Source organism: Suncus etruscus, chromosome 9 (assembly GCF_024139225.1).
Source record: "Suncus etruscus isolate mSunEtr1 chromosome 9, mSunEtr1.pri.cur, whole genome shotgun sequence".
Classification (NCBI taxonomy): domain Eukaryota; kingdom Metazoa; phylum Chordata; class Mammalia; order Eulipotyphla; family Soricidae; genus Suncus; species Suncus etruscus.
The window spans coordinates 16722635-16739495 of record NC_064856.1 but is presented as its reverse complement, the minus strand read 5'-3'; the positions used below and the strand labels follow the sequence as shown (position 1 = coordinate 16739495).

At 50.2% G+C, this 16861-nt stretch overlaps 1 protein-coding gene across 8 annotated transcripts in view; it reads left to right on the top strand.

Annotated features, from left to right (window-relative positions):
* The window catches only part of EPB41L1 (erythrocyte membrane protein band 4.1 like 1), a 123428-nt gene that overhangs the window by 38386 nt on the left and 68181 nt on the right, over positions 1-16861 (top strand). Inside the window, exon 1 of one of the 8 annotated variants that reach the window (XM_049779115.1) lies at positions 16099-16215. The exons of the other annotated variants lie outside the window; for them this stretch is intronic. The gene's annotated coding sequence lies outside the window, so the exon portion shown is untranslated. Of the gene's footprint in view, positions 1-16098; positions 16216-16861 lie in introns of those variants that run through there. 8 annotated transcript variants of the gene reach the window in all.

The following is a 16861-nucleotide window of genomic DNA, read 5'->3' as shown; positions in this document are numbered from 1 at the left end:
CATGTTTGGCAATTTTTAAACTAATATTCTCCCTTCAAGTCAAAGTTTATATTTATGTATATGCACATTAACTATCTTTAGCATTTTGTTTTCTTAAATCAAAAAATATCATTTTTTGGCCACACCCAGTGTCTATGCTCAGGGATCACTTCTAGTCTGGCAAAGGGGACCTATAAGGAGCTGATCAAATCCCATTAAGCTGCAAGCTGAACAAGTACTCTACCCATTGTACTATATCTCTGGCCCCTTAAAATGTTTGTTTTTAAAATAGTACAGGACATTTTAAACATGTAGAGGAGTAGAGAGAAGAGTATAATGAATTTCCAAGACCACATTGTTCAGTTTTAACAATTACCAATCTATATTCATAGCACATCTGTTCGATGATGTGGAAGTTGAAACTTTTTTTTAATCATTCACCACAGTAGCTCAGTGCAGCACACATAGTAATTGCTCATTAAATAAAGGATGCTGGCTGATTACAAATCTTTTCTCCTCCCTGGATTTGTGATCCCCAGCTGTGTGATGGGGATGAGGGATGGAGGTGGGGGTAGGCAGAGGCAGACAAGTTCTGGTACATGCTTTGTGGGGCTGTAGTCACCTGGTCACCTGTTATATGGCACCCTTTACTAGGGTGTCTACAGGCCTGCTGCCACTCTCCTTTCTGCATACTGTAGAAGGGGGCAGGAAAGAGAGAAGGGACGGAGGGAGGGAGACAGAGAGAGAGAAAACGAGAGAGAGAGAGAAAGAAAGAGAGAGAATGTCTTCTACAATGGCACATTGGTAACAGGAAATGTGCACTGGTGAAGGGATGGGTGTTGGAACATTGTATGACTGAAACTCAATCATGAACAACTTTGTAATCTGCGATTCGATCCAAAATTTTATTAAAAAGAAATAGACTGTAGCTGTTTTGTTGTTAGCACTCTGTTATTGCAGATTTTGGTATTAATATTCTGGTGGGAAGGACCCATGCATTTCCAAAATGCTAAAGTGACTTGGCATTGACTAGACTTTAAGCCCAAGGATTCAGCTTTTTTTGTCCGAGTCAGCAGATCATCAGTCGCTCCAGGGAAAGGACTGTGCTGCCAAAGCCAGGGCCCCAGTTGGGAAGCGGGGAGCAGGCTCAGTGAGAGGGCTGTGCTGGCTGATGCTGCAGGATCCTTTTTCTCCTGCCCTCGCACACCAGTGCTGTCAACACCGGAGCCTGCTAGCTGCCCCTTCCCTCCAGGAGACTGACTGAGCTGGGGAGCCCAGAGGTGGTGCTGCTGGGCGTCCTGTTGCTAGGAGACAGGAAAGGCTGCAGATCAGGTTGCCATTTGGATGGGAAGGATGGACTGGGATGGGTGTAGGGCTTGTGTGGGCAACTGTGAACTGGGCTGGGGGAAGGGCAAATCAAAGGGAATTTGCAGCTTGTAGAGGAGGGTTCTTTAGACCAAGGGTGGGGAGTAACCCAGGCAGTCCCTGATGGTCCTTCCATGTCCAAATCAGACCTGAGTCATTTGGATCCTGATTCATAATGTAACCTACAGAGGTTGTGTTTCTGCAGTTGTTGGGCCTTAGTTTTCTCATCCAAATAATGGTTATGAGAATGCCTCCCTCACTAGCTGCTGGGCAGGTTGAGATGTGCGATGTGAAATGTTTTTTTTTTTATACATATTAATATCTTTTTTGTTTGTTTGGTTTTGGTTTTTGGGTCATACCCGGCAGCTCTCAGGGGTTCCTCCTGGCTCTATGCTCAGAAATCGATCCTGGCAGGTTTGGGGGACCATATGGGATGCCAGGATTCGAACCACCGTCCTTCTGCATCCATGCTATCTCTCCAGCCCCTATATATTAATATCTTTATTTAAACACCTTGATTACAAATATGATTGTAGTTGGGGTTCAGTCATGTAAAGAGCACCCCCCTTCAACGGTGCAACATTGCCACCACCAATGTCCCAAATCTCCAGAACAACTGTAGGAAGCTTTCTTTACACGCAGTTGACACAGGTTCAATCTTCTGCATACCTTAAGAGCCCTCTGAGCTCCCCCAGGAGTTATTCCTGAGTGCAGAGCCAGGAGTAAGCCCTAAGTACCACCGGGTGTGGACCCCAAAGCAAAATCAAAAGAAAAGAAAAGAAAAGAAAACAGGGCCGGGCGGTGGCGCAAGAGGTAAGGTGCCTGCCTTGCCTGCGCTAGCCTTGGACGGACCACAGTTCGATCCCCCGGTGTCCCATATGGTCCCCCAAGCCAGGAGCAACTTCTGAGCGCATAGCCAGGAGTAACCCCTGAGCGTTACCGGGTGTGGCCCAAAAACCAAAAAAAAAAAAAAAAAAAAAAGAAAACAAAACAAATAGGGACCGGAAAGATAGCATGGAGGTAAGGCGTTTGCCTTGCATGCAGAAGGACGGTGGTTCGAATCCGGGCATCCCATATGGTCCCCTGAGCCTGCCAGGAGTGATTTCTGAGTGTAGAGCCAGGAGTAACCCCTGAGCGTCACTGGGTGTGCCCCCCTCAAAAAAAAAATGGGGCCGGAGAGATAGCATGGAGGTAAGGCGTTTGCCTTTCATGCAGAAGGTCATCGGTTCGAATCCCGGCGTCCCATATGGTCCCCCGTGCCTGCCAGGAGCAATTTCTGAGCATGGAGCCAGGAATAACCCCTGAGCACTGCCGGGTGTGACCCAAAAACCACAAAAAAAAAAAAAAATACAAACAAGGGAAAAGAGTGAACTACACTCTTTAAAGGAAGGAAAACAAGCACACATGTGAAGGTTCACTGCCATGATTGCCTTTACTCTGATGATGGTTCCGCCCTCTTTGTACAGGAGGTGATTGGACTCACTCTGTCCACATGATAGGAACAGGGAGCCCTGGAGCTGGGGACATCTGTGCAAACCTCCATCAGGTGACCCATACTGGGGACTGGCCTGATGGGGCCTCTAGTGAATGATACTTTTGGAAGACCAGAGAGGCAGGCAGCAATTTCCAAGCCAGAGAGACTTAATGAAAAGATGACCAAAAGACTGGGATTTCAACAGCATTTTTGAACATCAAGGCTGGCTGCTGTGAGTGAAGTGAGAATCTTGGAACCTTTTGTTGTTGTTTTGTTTTAGGACTATACCTAGTGGTGCTAGTGAATGGGGGGGAGTCACTCCCCATTCAGGGGATCATGTGGTGCCACAGATCAAATTCAGGACTCCTATAAGCAAAACGTACACTCCTGTCTTTTGAGTAATTTTCCCGGTCCCCTCTTACCTTTTCTTTTTTGAAGGGGGGTGTTGGACCCATATCTAACTGTATTCAGGACTTACTCCTGGCCCTGCTTAGGGATCACTTCTGCAGTACTCAAGGGACTGATCAATCCCTGTCTGCTGCTTGCAAAGCAAGTACCTTACCACTGGCACTATCTCTCAGGTCCCATGCATTTTCTTAAATAATGACTCTCTTATGAATAATATATGTTAATATATACACCAGAAAACAAGTAATTACAATACAAAGCCTAAATAGATACAAAGGAAACCAATCCAGTACTATAAAATAACCTGGGGGACCACAAGTCCATTGTTTTTAGTGGGAACATTATTTTCAGTACATTTCCTTCCACTTTACTTCTCTGCATACAGACACACCTATGTTACAGAAATTGGATCCTATGTTGCACGCTAGTTTGTACTTGTTTCTATCCCTTCCCTTCCCTTCCCTTTCCTGGGTTGTTGCAGTGCTAGGACTTGCACAGTTGGTACTTGTAAGGCTCACATACTTGGTTGTGATATTCTGGGGGCTCTACACTTGTGTGTAGATCATGCTGACAGCCACCAGGGATCACACTCAGCAGTATAGGACAGTTCCACGAACTAAACTTATGACCTCACTAATGAGAAGCAGGGTTCCTACCACTGAGCTATATTCCAGGGTCCTATGCTTGCCTTAGAAATGTCTGTTATGTGGGGCCAGAGCGGTGGTGCAAGCCATAAGGCGTTTGCCTTGCATGTGCTAGCCTAGGATTGAGGTTCGATCCCCCAAGGTCCCCCGAGCCAGGGGTGATTTCTGAGCGAATAGCCAGGAGTAACCCCTGAGTGTCACTAGGTGTGGCCCAAAAACCAAAAAACAAAAAAAAACAAAAAAAAATTAAAGTAATGTCTGTTATGTTATGAACATTATTACATGAACTCATATAGATCCATGACATCATGCTATTTTATTTTACTATTTTATTACTGTTTTTGGTTTCTCATGCACATAATTTTAGTACCACATCCATCACCACACCCATCTTCCTACCCAAGGACCCTAACACCCTCCTGGTCATTCTCCTTCCCCCCAAACTCAATTATTTGAATCAGTTCTCCCATTATGTTGCCTTTGAAACTTGGTTGCTATATATCTATGTATCTCACGTGGGACAGAGAAGAGAGGAGAGAAAGAGAAACCAACTACACTTTTTATTCATCCTGGAGTCTGCCACCACTGTCCCAGAGTTTCAGAGAGAGGGAGAGAGAGATAGGAAATTTTATCCACCAGAGGTGGCTGGGAGGAGGCCCTCGTACAAAAAAAGGAAGAAAAGGGAATAGATACAAAACAGGCAGCATCTCTTTGATGCTTTATCTCAGGACTTCAGACCAGAAGGCTCTGCTCTGGTCACGATCCTCCCTTTCCCCCCTCAACAGTCCACGTTTTTCCTTGGGGTGTGTGTCCAGAGGGCATGTCCATGTTCAACTGTCATTACTATGGGGGTATCCAAGAGGCGTGTCCAAGTCCAACTGCCACACATTCCTCTAGTTTCATCCCATGACATATTTTACCACCTGTGTAATATTTCAGTATATGTAAATATAACTGAAATGCATACAAAATTGAAATGAACATAAGTGTCCAAAAATAGTTTATATTTATATGATATATATTTTTATGTAACATAGACAACTGTTTTTGAATATTTACATTCATTTTAGTTTTCCACTTCATAGATATATAAGACTTACGTGTACAGCAGATAAATGTTTGTCTTTTATTTATTTTTTAGATTGTGGGTCACACCCAACAGTACTCTGGGCTTACTCTGGTTCTGCGTCTGGGAATCAGTCCTGGTGGTGCAGTAGGGACCACATGTGGGTGCTGGCTGGGGACTGAACTGAGGTTGGTTTTCTGTGTGCAAGTCAAATGTCTTAACCTGCATGATATCTTTTCAGCCCAGCAAACGTTCCTTTTGTGGGGACAGTGGGAGGGGTGGGGGGGTGTCTGGGAGCTACTCCCAGTGATAATCAACAAACGAGGCCTGATGGCTCAATGTTTGGGCCCTGTAATGTGGTGCTGCTCAGGCCCAGCCATGTTGGGGGTCACCACCAGCGCTGTCCAATGGTGCTTCATGGGTTATGTCGTGCCAGCAATCTAACTTGGATCTTTTTATTTATTTATTTTTGGGGGGTTTTGGGTCATACCCGGCTCTACGCTCAGAAATCGCTCCTGGCAGGCTCAGGGGACAATATGGGATGCTGGGATTCGAACCACCATCCTTCTGCATGAAAGGCAAATGTCCTACTTCCATGCTATCTCTCCAGCCCCCAAACTTGGATGTTTATACCCATAAGATATGTCACTCTCCTCCCCGATCTAGAGCTCTCTTCCTGGCTTCATCTTTGTAATCTAGTCATTCATTGTTCATACAGATACATCCCTAGAAAATGGATTCCTGGGCTAACAGGTATGCATGCTTCTAAGTCTTGTCGCATACTTTCCCAGAGTGCTCTCCAGGAGGGGAAACAGGTGAATGGCTTCACTACACTAAATGAGCTGTACATGCTGGGGACTTGGGACATTCATAGCAAGACTACAGAAGCAGGTGTGGGAGACCCACTCAATTGCACCAGGGACTGGTAGAAGCACCAAGATCCAGCCTATGGGGTATTTTGCATAGAGAAGTTCTGGGGCAGCCTGCTGGAGGAGCTCCTTAGTTTGGGCTGCACTGGTCTGACAGGATTGGTCAGGGGAGGATGGGTGGTACTATAGGCTCCTGTCCCCTGAACTGTTCCATGTAACCCTGGGTTCAGTTAAATGTGTCCAGCATGGTTTCTGATCCAAAGCACTGATTCCCGAGGCCATCACAGGTTCTCTGTCCGCACCAACAAGCACATTCACATAGAAGGCAGTGATTCATTTGAGCTGGTGGTGGTGGCCCTGGTAGAGTGAAACTGCATTCACCTGTCCTGTCACTGAGCCTCTAAAGATAACTCTTGCTTGTTCTGTGTGACTGCACTACCCAGTATCTAGAGGTGCAGTTGCAAGCCTGTGTAGAGGAGAGTATGTGTGTGTGGAGGGGGTTGGGAGAAGAGGAGTATCTGGAGGTAAGGGTATGCTGGGGTGGCAGGGAGTGTCTAGGAACCTCTTTTCTTTTTTTTTTTTTTTTTTTTTTGTGGTTTTTGGGTCACACCCAGCAGTGCTCAGGAGTTATTCCTGGCTCCATGCTCAGAAATTGCTCCTGGCAGGCACGGGGGACCATATGGGACGCTGGGATTCGAACCGATGACCTTCTGCATGAAAGGCAAATGCCTTACCTCCATGCTATCTCTCCAGCCCCAAGGAACCTCTTTATTGATTGGTGTGTGATTCAGGGATTTGGGGTATAGGAAGGAGAGGCAGACCAAGCTGAGTACTGTCCATTAGCCCACCAGCAGGCACAGCCCTTGTGGACAATGTGTTGAGTCTCTGCAGAGCAAGGGATGAAGAGGATGTGGGAGGAGCTGCAAGATCAGAGTGGGTAGGATAGTGTCTCTGGGAGGGCTCAGGGCTTAGCTGATCATTGAAAAATCCAATGGAGGGCCCGGAGATATAGCACAGTGGCGTTTGCCTTGCAAGCAGCCGATCCAGAACCAAAGGTGATTGGTTCGAATCCCGGTGTCCCATATGGTCCCCCGTGCCTGCCAGGAGCTATTTCTGAGCAGACAGCCAGGAGTAACCCCTGAGCAATGCCGGGTGTGGCCCAAAACAACAACAACAACAACAACAACAACAACAACAAAAAACAACGAAAAATCCAATGGAGGTTCATTTCAAAACTGTCATCTTTTGGATGAAAATTTCAACATAAGGGTTCTGTAAATAATATAGAAATTCATCTGATTTTTTTTTTTTTTTTTGGTTTTTGGGCCACACCCGTTTGACGCTCAGGGGTTACTCCTGGCTATGAGCTCAGAAATCGCCCCTGGCTTGGGGAGACCATATGGGATGCCGGGGGATCGAACCGCGGTCCGTCCTACACTAGCGCTTGTAAGGCAGACACCTTACCTCTAGCGCCACCTTCCCGGCCCTGGTTTTTTTCTTATGAATGATGAAATTATTCAATCCAAGGTTACCTTTTTTCTTTTCTTTTCTTTTTTTCTTTTTCTTTTTTTGGTTTTTGGGTCACACCCAGCAACACTCAGGGGTTACTCTTGGCTCTATGCTCAGAAATCACTCCTGGCAGGCTCAGGGAATCATACGGGATACAATACCTCCATGCTATCTTTCCATCCTTATTTTTATTTTTTGAGGAATACCCAGCAGTGCTTAGGACTTACTCTGCCTCTGCACTCAGAGATCACTCCTAGGAGGGTTCGGGGAATCATATGGAATGCCAAGGATCAAACATGGATGAGCTATTTGCAAAGCAGATGCCCGATGGTCCCAGCCAATGGTTTCTTAACAAGTGTTCACAGATCCAGGGGGTATTCACTGCACAGGCTTAATGATATTTCTTGGTTTCTTAGGGCTTGAAATTATAATAAGAGAGAGAGAGAGAGAAAGAGAGAGAGAGGAAGAGAGAGAGAGAGAGTGTGTGTGTGCCTATGTGCATTTTTCTGGGGGAGTTCTGAACTTTTCATTGCATTTTCTAAGGAAACCATAACCCTTAAAAGGTTAAGAACCACACTATTCAACGCCCTCACATTGTAGGTGAGAACACTGAATGTCAGGGAGGAAAATGGGAGCTGAAAGCTCAGAACCAAGATCGGAATTCAGAGTCCTCTGCTAGCCAGGATAGCATCTTCCCCTGGTTCAGCCTGAGTTCAGACCAAGCGGCCACAGCTGACTGGAACACAGGAATAATTTCTCCTCTCACCCTACAACCCCATTGTGGATCTGGTGGAACAGGGTTGAGGTTTCCATGGCAGTGGGGAGCTTGGCATTTGTCTCCCCAGACTCTCCTCTTCCCTGGCAGTCTTAAGAGGGAAGATTTCAGGGCTGCTTTTGACCCTATCCCCTGGTGGTTATCTTAGCACCAGACACGCAGCCCACTTCTTATGCCTTGCCATTTTTTCTTGGCAGAATTGCAATTATCACTGAGAGAGGAATTGCTTGTCTGGGAAAATGGCAGCAGAATGGGTGCCGGGGTAGACATGGTCCTAGAGACATGATGGCTGAGCAGGGGTAAGAGCTAATATTGGAGAACGATGCTCTGTGTGGGTGGGATTCAGCTTTGGGCCTTCGGAGGTTAGTGCTATGGCAAGGAAGTGGCTCCTGAGGCTGAGGAGTGATGAGTAACCCTCATTGAGCACTTACTATGCACTACTCACTCTTCTGAGAGACACCATAGATGGCTTCTTTACTCCTTCTGTGAATACTAAGGTTCATGGCAAAGAAGCTGAGGCACAAGGCTATTAAGCACAGCTATCAAGGGAATCAATGTAAGATACACAGCCAAGAATATATGAAAGTGTGGAGGTGGTCCCGGAGCCGGAGGTGCCACTACTCCAACCCACCTGGCCTCTGACTCTCAGTCTGGACTGGGGGCACCTGGTAAAGGGCACCTCACATTTTCCTGCCATTGCACGGAGCAGAGAAGCAGGGCTCTGTGTGCCCCCTGCTTACTAATGGGAAGAGTTGAATGGAGGCTTGAGAGCAAAGAGAGGGCATTGAATCACAACTGGATTTTTGTTCTTGGACCATACCTGGTGACAATCAGGGTTTATTCCTGGCTCTGCACTCAGAAATCACTCCTGGCAGCCTTGGGAGCCCATATGGGAATGCCAGAGATTGAACTTTAGTCAACCACTTGCAAGGCAAATGCCCTACCCGCTCTGCTATCACTCTGCCACAACTGAATTTTTGCAGGTCCCCCTCCACAGCTCAAGCCCCAAGCCTCACCCATCCTCTGCCATCTACTCTTTACTAGAGATGAGGAATATTTCTACAGTCTAACTTGGGTCAACTCTGATAGCTGTGTCCTACATCAGTACTTGCCAGAATAGTTACTGCTAACCACATGTGACTATGACTTGCACCTTTTATTCCACTTTTGTTAATATGCGTTTGAATAGTCTGGTATGATTAGTCTGTGTAGGACCAATTAGGGATGCTCTATTGGCACCAGCCTCCAACCTCTGCCCTAGGAATCCCCTATACCACCAGCCTCTAGAGGGGGTGTCTATTGGCTGTCAAACTCTTGCCTTCTAGTACTGGTCCCTCCAGGCACACTGAGAGCTCACTAAATCCCCGAGACCTTTACCCGAGAGCATCGGGGCCACAATGCAGATGGATAATGTGTCCTTCCTGTGCTCAAGCTGCTCCAGGCTCTCAGGGGAGGCTGATTCATGCCCAGAGGACTGTGGAAGCCAATGGTTATTTTGGGCAAGACCATAAAAGCTGCAGAGTTGGCGAGGGACATTGGGCAGGAGGTGCCGAGGCAGAAGGTTGTGTTTGCATACACTGGTGGCTGCTCTTCCCAGCCTGACCTGGCATAGGGCAATAGCATTGCCTGGTTGCATGGAGGTAGGGATTAGCCAGTGAGGTCGAGGCTGCTCAAACCGTCTGGTCCCTGCAGATGGGGGAATGAGGGCAGAGTGGCCAAGACCACAGGCAGTGTCAGCTTCCAAAAGGACACTGTTGGTGCTCAGGCTGGGAATGTGAGAATATGAAAGTGGTGGTGATCCAAGTTATGGTAAAATTTTGCTGAACCTGACCTAGGGCTGGCAGGGATTTTTAGAACAGTCTCTTAAAGTGGAAAGAGAGTTAGGGGGGAGGGGAAGAGAGAGAGAGAGAGAGAGAGAGAGAGAGAGAGAGAGAGAGAGAGAGAGAGACCTAAGTTTTATAGCTATAGCCTTTAATACTAAGAATGTTTTACACCCCCATATTTCTAGCATATATTCCTGTCTGGACCAAAAATATGTTTTAAAAATAAAACTTAAGGCTGTGGTGATGTCTTAAGACTGGAGTGCAGACTTTGCACACAGGAGCCCTGAGTCCCATCCCCAGCACTACATGATCCCTGGCACTACCCAGAACTATCTCTGAGCATTGTGCCCCTTAGGTGGGATTGGCTCCAACAGTTCAGCCTCAGAATGGAGGCTAGTGAACAACTGACTCCTTTCTGCTCCCCAAATTCTAGTGCTGAGAATGCAGTTATCCTCAGGGACACACACAGTCACCTCTCAGCAACTGGGTGCTGGCCAGGGCAGGAGGAAAAGAGGCCAGGAGGAGGGGTTCAGGAAGGGCTTCCTGGAGGGATGGGAAAGGGAAGAGCGTCTCCTGGGAGAGGAGAGCACTTGTGGGAAGGCAGAGCCGCAAGCTGGGTCCAGAGCCTCCTGCTTGGACTGAATATACTGTAGGGTGCTGAGAAGACCGAGAAGCAGGTGAGAGTGGGCTCTGCGTAGTCTGGAAAGTCAGATGAGGTGTTGGTGTGTTTCATCAGGGAATGAGAGTGCACTTTAGGTCACAGAGAAGGACAAATCCCTGTCATTTGCTTGGTGGAGATCAGTGTGGACACTGTTAGCCACAGAGGGTAGCTTAAGATTGAATTGAGTCAATTTCAGAGTCTCTGGATCCCTAGACCAGTGTGGAGGTGGAGGGCTAGCTGTGGATACAGAAGGGGGAAGAAGAAGAAGAAGAGGGAAGAGTAAGGAAAGCAAGATAAAAGCCGCCTTTGTTAAAACAAAATTCATTTTGGAGAAGCCAGGGTGCCTTATGACCATGGGGCCCCCAATTCAGATGTGGAGACATGAAGTGTGTGTACTTGTGAGGCCGGGGAGAGGCAGGGAGGGGAGGCTTCAGATGGGGGAGACCACGTTTGAAGGCTGTGAGGAGATCAGAGGCACCCCAGGAGCACACTAAACCATTGGTGGATGAGTACTTTTTCCTGTTCCCTTTCCCAGGAGTCCTAAGAGATTACCCCCATTCTTCTGAGAACTGGGGATCAGAGAGGTGTGGGCCAATGCCAGGCTGTTGTCTGCTTAATAATCAAATTCCCCCAGGCCTTCCACTAGCCCCCCTCCAGAGGTAGACCCCACTCTTCGGCCATTCCAACTAAATCTGGGAATGCTGTGTGTGCCATGTGAGCAGCTATGATGCCATGTCACCTCTCTGTTCACAATGGAACATAAACTTGGGCAGTGGAGTGGGAGGTTTTTGGGATGGTTTTGGGAAACACTATGCTTCAGGACAATTCCTGGAAGTGGGGTAGAAGGGTAGGGGCAGCTGGAAGGAGATAGTCACTGCTAGGTGATCAATGCCATCTGCCTATCTTGCCTACTCTTTGCCACCATCATAGCTGCCTTCGGCCCTTCCAGAATGCTCCAGTGCTCAGTGCAACTAGTCTCCTGGGCCAGTTTTCTGAGGCCTGTGGATCACTCAGCTAGCTGCTTGGGAGAGTTTGGCTCCGGCTGCTTCCTCCGGAGGCTGGCCCTGCTCTCAGCTGCTTGGGGGTGGCATCTCAGCCCACCCAGGCTCCACATCCTCTGGGGCTAGAGCCAGATGCCCTGCAGCACATGTGCCCTGGAGTACCCCCTTCCCCATGACCTTCCTTTTCCCCCAGCTCAGTCCAGGCACTGCTTTTTCCATGGAACTCTTTCTGAGCCTCATTGTTGCACCTCTGAGTAGCTGGACCCATAGATATGCGGATTTGGGATTGGAGCGACAAGTACAAGCACTTGCCTTATAACTCATGGACCCTGGTTAGATCTTTGGCACCCCATATGGTTCTCCAGGTTGACCCAGGAGTAATTCGTGAGTGTAAAGCCAACAGTAACCCCTGAATACCACTCAGTGTGGCCAAAAAACAGAAAGGAAAAGAAATGCTGACCCATATCAATATCATGAGAGCCACACATAAACAAAAATCTTTTCTATTTTTTAAATAGAGCCGAAGAACATACACATATATTTCCAGAACTATTGTAGTGGTGCCCCACCAAAAAATATGATTTTAATATAAAAATGATTAATGTGAAGTATTATATTCTTTTGTGTTTATTGGGGGGGGGGGCAATTCAACAGCACTCAGAAATCACTCCTGACAGGCTCAATGGACCATATGGATGCCAAGGATCAAACCCAGATCCACTGCATGCAAGGTGAACTTGCTACCTGCTGTGCTATCCTTCTGGCCCACAGTCTTTGTTTTTTAATTGCAAATTTTACCTGTTGGCACATCTTAATAGGCCTGAGCTGTTTCAGATGTCTTAGTGGTCAGCACAGTCCTGGAGGGAAGAAGCTGCCCAGGCTTGGCATCAGAAGGCCTGGCAGTCACATTCTGGCAAGGAAACTCGGAAGCCCTCAACCTCTCTGAGGCTCAGTGACTTCAAAATGAAAGGGATTAATAATTTTGTTGTTGTTATGGTATTTGGAGCACATACAGCAGTGTTCAGGGCTTTCCTTTCTCCTGGTTCAGGACCTGGTTCCCAGGTGAATCTGAGCTGACTGGATGAAAGCCTAGATCCTCATCACCCACCTGCTTGCTCATTTGGAAGTCCAGGGGCCCTTGGTGGCTGGGAATCACAGAACCATGGAATACTTGGGGCCATCCTGGCAAGCAGTGCACTGACTACCCAGGGTGACAGTGGCAAGTCGCTGTTTTGCCCAGGACCTTGATATTTTATTTCAGAAGCTGTAAGGGTGGGTCATGTATGTATTTCAGTTGTGGTACTCAAGCATGCACGCGAGAGGACCTGGGTTTGAGCCCCAGCACTGAAAAAGAAGGGGGATGGAGTGGTTCCTTCTAGAATTATTTCCTTTCTGTTCCAGGAGTAGCAGGGGCACATGAGTGTGTGTGTGTGTGTGTGTGTGTTTGTATGTATTTGTGTGTGTGTGTTTGTATGTGTGTGTATGTGTGTGTGTGTGTGTGTGTGTGTGTGTGTGTTTGCTGAGCAGCCTTAGCTCTTGTTCCCCTGCCAGGAGCCTGTCTCTTTCACTCTTCTCTTGCCTTTTCTGAATCCTAGAGATTTGTCACCACATTCCTTCCAGTTAAACTTTCGGAAGAAACATCCTTCTGCATTTTCAGTTGAACAGAGGATGGGCTCTGGTCTTCCTCCTCAGCCAGCACTTGTTGACTCCCATCCCCAAGGCCCAGTGACGTGTGTGGAGTAGGAGAATCACTACCATTTTACAGGGGAGAAGACTAAAGCACACAGAGGGCAAATCAGAACTCAGATGACAGAACTGAAGGACCCTCTCTGTGGCCTGGCTCCTCCTCTTCCTTTATTTCTGTCTTTTTTTTTGGGGGGGGGGTCATACCAGGCGGTGCTCAGGGGTTACTCCCAGCTCTGCGCTCAGAAATCTCTCCTGGAAGGCATGGGGGACCATATGGGATGCTGGGATTTGAACCACTGTCCATCCTGGATTGGCTGCGTGCAAGGCAAGTGCCCTGCTGCTGTGCTATCTCTCCGGCCCCTATTTCTGCCTTTTCTCCATGGTTGATTTTATGAGGTGAGGCCCTGGACTGGGTTCTTGTCCTGTGCCTCAGACTTCCTACTTGGGGGATGGGAAGTGGGGGCAGCCAAGTGACAAGGATGGTGATTTCAGCTGATGCCCAGGGAGGTTGTGTGTTTAGTGTCCATCACCCAACCCAGACCACATTTCTGAATTAGGTTATTGGAGGTCCAGGGAAGCTGTGGCATCATGACTGACAGATTTATCCCAGGCTGGGCTCTAGCCTAGCTGTTTGTCAAATGAGGGGAACATGACAAACTGGACTGTTAGCCAATGAGATTAGGACACACACTGTCCCCCTTCCCATGCCTCATTGTAGTGTGTATGGAGAGAGAGTGAGAAAGACAGAGACATAGAGAGAGAGGGCAGAAGCTTCCAGAGCTCCATGGGGCCCCACTGATCCAAAGTGAATTGAGTCTTTTGGTGTAAACCTAGAAAGATGTCTGGGAACGGGCCTGCCTGTGTCTTTGGAATGGAGCCTGGATGCCTCTGGGAAAGAGGCTCCCCTAGTGGGGGAGGGAGGGGGAAGTGGTCGTATCCCAGGGGAGGAGGAGGCGGGCTCCTGCCTGGGAAGAGAGGCTTGGTTGAGATCAAGGACTTAGACCATGCAGCTAGATCCTGTACCCACTTTCACCCAACCCACCAGGAGTAGAGGAGGCTGGGTCCATTTGGAATAAACTTTCTGGCAGAAAGGCAGTCTAGAATCTCTTAGCAAATGTGGGGAGTACTGAACTCACCTTGTCGTTATAATTCCAAGATTTGGGGTGCTTTCGTTCATGTCTCAATAAGTGCATGAATCCCTAATGGACACCTCTCCCTCCCTACCCCACTCTCTCTGTGGGGCATGAAGACTTTCTTGAGACTATGCTTTTGAGGTCTCTGGTAGTTCCAGGGAGACTGGAGGGGACAAAGAAGCGTTCAAAGGCAAAGGAAGGAATTCGCAAGGAAGCCAGCTGGTCTGCAAGACTGAGGGCCTGGGAACTGGCCCTGGTCTGGTATGTCCAGGGCTCTGGGGTGGGCAGAGCTGCTCCTGCTCTGTCTGCTCCAAAGTCTGAAACAGAGTAGATGGAAACAAGAGGAAAGGGACTGGCAGCTGAGTCTCAGACACCTTGGTGAAACAGGATGGGGTCCTGTTTCACTTGAAGAGGACTCTGGGAATTCAGAGAAGGAACATGAGGGGCTGTCTTGATTCTAAGAGGCTGTTGGAGGTGGCATAGCCATGCTTGCTGGAAGCTCTAGGGCAGAGGTCCCCAAACTAGGGCCCGTGGCTGTTTTTACCACCGCTGCCTGTCCTGCTTTGCAGCAGACTTGTCCCAGGCTGCAGTACGCATGTGGGGATGTGCGCCACACTGTCCTACTCCCTTCCTTCTCTCTCTCAGAGACTCCTCTTCTCAGTCTCGGACTGGGGTCCTCCAACTACGGCCCACCAAAGGCAGGATCCCCCAACCTGGGAATAGTGTCTGAGCACCATCGGGAGTATTCCCTCCCTTGAAAGAGTGTACGACAGAGGATTTTGTGTGGGGACACTGTACGGGGTGCAAGTGTGCTGCCTGCATTGTGGGCTACCCACCACCCCTTGAAGAACCTGTCTCATGAGTGGTGTTAGTGATACAGGTGCAGCCCCTTCCCCATATTGTTGTGAGTAGGCCTGGAGCACTAAGCCGCTATTCCTGTCCTAAGGTCCTGCAGCTGGGCCCTGTGGACTGTCCCCAGGCTGAGTTCCAGGCCTGTGGGTGGGGGGACGTGCAGATAGGATGAGCCACAGGTTCCTTGGCCATCTACCCACCTACCCAGTCACCTTCCTGGCCTTGGGGCATACACAGCTCCAGAAACTGCTGCACAGGGGTGGTCCTGGGGTGACACACGGCCACTGGCTCTGAAGCGTTTAGGGACCCCGCACCCCTCCTCCACCGGCACACTGGGTCCCTGGAGACGGTTGTAAGTCTTCCCGGTGGGGGAGGAGCCATGAGTTCCGGAGGTGTTCTGGAGGAGTCCGGGTGGGCCGGGAAGCCCACTGAGGCTGAGTCAGGGCTCTTCCCCTCCTCCGTCTCCCAGCCGGGTCCCCCGTGCGCGCCCAGGGGGCAGCGGGGGTCCCGGCTCTGCCTCCCACCCAAACGCCGGCCCTGCATCGAGCGCTCAGGCCCAGTCCCGCAGCGGTCCGGGCACTGCCGGGCGGGCAGAGGCAGTGCCCGGGAGCCGAGAGGGCGGGGGAGAGGCCGGCCGGCCGGGCGGGGAGGCGGAGGTAGAGGCAGGGCCACCGGGGAGCGGGCAGCGCGCGGCCGCCCGGGACTGGGCGCGGAGGCCGGGCGGGGACGGGGCGGGCCGCGCGTCGGGCACCAGGCCCGGGGCTGTGGGCACCGTGCCCAGCCCCCGGCGCACGCCGAGCCGCCGCCGCCGCTGCTGCAGTCGGCATCCATCAGCGGGCGGGGGTGTCGGGACTGCCGGCTCCGCAGCGCCCGCCGCGGCCCCTCGCCCGCCCTGCCCCAGGCCTATGGCCCGCAGGCGCCGAGGGGGCGCCCCTGACCCGGCCGCCGAGATGGGGACCCTCAGGCCCAGGTAGGCGAGTGCGGGGCGGAGGGGGTGGGGGATCAGGTGGCACCGCTAGCTGCTTGCTCTCAGCACCACTGACGGACGGACGGGCCCAGGTTCCAACCCTGCCTGCCTGCCTGCCTGCTTGCCTGCTTGCCTGCTTGCTTGCCGGGAGACCCTGAGGGGCTCTGTGCCCACCTGGCTCGGCGTGTGTGTGTGTGTGTGTGTGTGTGTGTGTGTGTGTGTGTGTGTGTGTGTGCCTGTGTGTGTGCCTGTGTGTGTGCCTGTGTGTGTGCGTGCCTGTGTGTGTGCCTGTGTGTGTGCCTGTGTGTTAGGGGTCCAAGCGGTTTCTCTCCCACCTCCCTGGTCTGCAGTCTCCCCAGGCCTGGTGGCAAGGGGGTGGTGCTTGCCCTAGGGATGAGGTGCGGGCTGGACATGCCTCTCTGGCCCACTCTATTCTGCAGACCCAGGACTCTGCAGCTGGCAGGGTGCAGGCAGGGTTCATTTCAGATCCAGTGGGACAGACAAAAAAGGTGGACTGCCGGGGATCCCCAGCTCTGACTCACGGACCTTTTCCCACTCGAGGCTCCAGTCTCCTGTCCACCCACTTCTAAGTCTCCACGCTGTGGATGGACTTGTGCTGGGCCGGGGACAGTGGACTGTGGGTTCCAGT